The sequence below is a fragment of the Hipposideros armiger genome, unplaced genomic scaffold (assembly GCF_001890085.2).
Source record: "Hipposideros armiger isolate ML-2016 unplaced genomic scaffold, ASM189008v1 scaffold_99, whole genome shotgun sequence".
Lineage (NCBI taxonomy): Eukaryota > Metazoa > Chordata > Mammalia > Chiroptera > Hipposideridae > Hipposideros > Hipposideros armiger.
Genome location: NW_017731449.1, coordinates 1,343,630 through 1,346,427, shown reverse-complemented (window position 1 = coordinate 1,346,427; position 2,798 = coordinate 1,343,630). Strand labels below are relative to the sequence as shown.

Below are 2,798 nucleotides of genomic sequence, written 5' to 3'. Positions count from 1 at the left end.
TGGGATAAAAATTCACAAAATAAGAAACCCCCCTTCATGGACCCCCAAGGCCAGTAAGCTTGCAAGGAAATGTGCTTCTGGGCTGTAGCTGCTGCCATGGAGGATTTAAGATAGTACAAACAAGAGATGGCAAGAACCACGGTTGGTAATTTCAACCTGTTGCCCTTGCTTTTTGTGGCTAATTCACCAAGGTGGAAGGTAAATTCACATCCCACTTACTCTTGTAGGGAACATAATGACCATTGCTTCAAACATCCTCCTCAGTTTCAGTCAAATGGTGCTGAGATGCCATGCTAGAATATCCTTGGCCAGACAACCGTTGTGGCTTTAAAGAGACAGGCGGGGTCCATTGGGGCACTCAGGCCCTACCATGGCAGGAAAATGTCTACGGTTTGGTTATATGAGGTGCCAACACCCACACCAAGCTTCCTTCTCACATCAGGCTTCTTTCTTCAAAACTGTCACCCAGGAAATCTGCCCTAAATTCCCTTTTGGAAAAAAAGGATGAAATATTTCGAGTCTATTGTGTGGTTTTCCCCAGAGCCCTTTCCTTTTCCAGATGCCAGTTTGAAATGTTCAGGCTCACGTCCAGATATAAAGTACAGCAGATTGCTTCATTTAGTTACTCGGAGCCTCAATACAGCTCACCTCTGGGTACGTAATTGGTCTTTTATTCACCTAACAGGATCATTCTCTAATAAGGTGCTCATTTAACGAGTTTCCCCCACAGGGTCCGTCTCTCTGAAAGCGTCTGTGAGTGCTAATACCAAGAGCGTGCATGCTGAATATTCACTCTCTGCAAACAAGTCTCCCCTCCCTTCTGGGCCTTAACTATTCTGAAGGCTCCGTGACTGTGTTAGATCCACAGAGCACAGGCTGCTCACTGGCAGTGAAAAGGAGGGATAAGACAGACACACTAGGACAAGACAGACAGCTGGCAAATTATATCCAAGTGGGCTGCTGCCCACTGGGAGCACAGCCCTGACTTCCTCGGGTAATCCATCTTCCTGACATATTCCCTTCCCGGGAGTTACTTTTCTCTAACATACTTTCTGNTATATATATATATATATATATATATATATATATATATATATATATATATATATATACACTCATTCTTGGCCTTGGAACATAAGAGGCTTTCAACTACTAATATCTATTATATTTAACAATTTTTTTCAGGTTCGCCTTCTTTCCTCTGCCACGGACTCATACATACAACTTCCATTCCTTACATGCCTCATATCCTGCGTGAAAGAATATGTCAATATGCTTATGAATGAATAGATGGGTAGTGGTCAGATGGATACATAAATAACTTGGTGATTAGTGTATTTGGTATGTAACTAATCTAAGTATTTACACACTCAGTATGTCCACAACTCAGACTGTCTACATAATTCATGAGGCTTCATAAAATGAAAATACACAAAATGAAAATGTGAGGTCACTTCTTTAAAAATGAAGACTTTCAAGTTGTCGACAGTATAGCATTAAACTTCTAAGTTCAAGGCCCTGTGCAAATATATAGGTTGTACATCCATGAATCTGACCTTGTCTATAACACATACAGTGTGCTTCCCTTATTTATCATACTCACATCTATTTCTCTGATTCCCTATATCCTGACTCTAGTATCAAACTTGAATTAATCAAAATACTCTGTAATTAAAACCAGATCTTTTTAGCACCTTGATTATTTTTAAAGGGCATTCCCATACACAGTCACAGGGAATCATCTCAGTGTCCCTTTGAGGTTGGTATGTTCACTAACTTCATTTTACAGATACCGATACTCAAAGATGGAGGGGCCTGCACCAGACCGAAAAGCCATGAAGACAGAATAAGATTTTAATTCACGTATAAAACCCTCCTGCCCTTAAACCAAACCTCACGCTCTTTCCTTCATACTACATTTGACTCTTTGTCCTGAACTACTCTAGAGTATGGGAGATGAGTTTATCTTTTTGCTTCCCCCATCTGTTAACAAGTGACCCATAATAGATACTCAATAAAAGTATATGAAGAAAGGTGCTTCTCTGTGGAATAAATGAAGAGGGAAGGCACAGTGTCTCTTCTGATCTCCAAGTAAAGAGAGGGGGTGAAGAGCCAACAACAGTCTCTCACTGGGTGCCACCCAGCCCTGCAGCCACACTCCTTGCTTCTCTAAGCACATCAACTATGGGATCTGCTTCAGATGTCCCCCACGCCCCTTTGGCCATCCTTATTTGCACTTTCCAGGTCTGTTGAATTTAGATAGCTCTCTTTTTGTTTCTAATGCTATTTCCCTGTTAATCTCACTACAGTTAGATCCTAAACCCTTACAATACTCTAAATAGAATCTGGACTAGCCCTGATCCTTTTGTAAAACCAGCGGCTTCCTTTTATCCAATCAATTCGTTGCTATTCTCTTTTCCCTCCTTTGCATTCCTCTACTGCAATAAAATGTTGGGACACAAGTTTATTTTAATTACTTTTTCGAGGTTCCTCCCCAATTTAACAAAACATTATAAGTAAAGAAAAAAAAATTAATAACAGCACCCTTCTGACACCACAGTATAATTAGTATGTAGTGAATTTTTTATATATGTACATATTGGCAAGTCGTGAATATTTTTTTATCAGAAATAAATACGGGAGGAGAAATCTCAGTTCATGCCATTTTATGATATACAAATCTAACACACTTTAATAAGAAGCAACCTCTAGGCAAAGAAGTAAGTAGATTTCTTCACCCTGGGGAATGGTTAATATACAGTTTAATGCTCTCACAAATGCTGATGGAAAGAAGAGAG

The 2,798-nt window shown here is 39.9% G+C and overlaps 1 protein-coding gene across 27 annotated transcripts in view; it reads right to left on the bottom strand.

Annotated features, from left to right (window-relative positions):
- Positions 1–2,798, bottom strand: part of NRXN3 (neurexin 3) — a 1,587,373-nt gene that overhangs the window by 569,275 nt on the left and 1,015,300 nt on the right. The gene's annotated exons all lie outside the window — the stretch shown is intronic.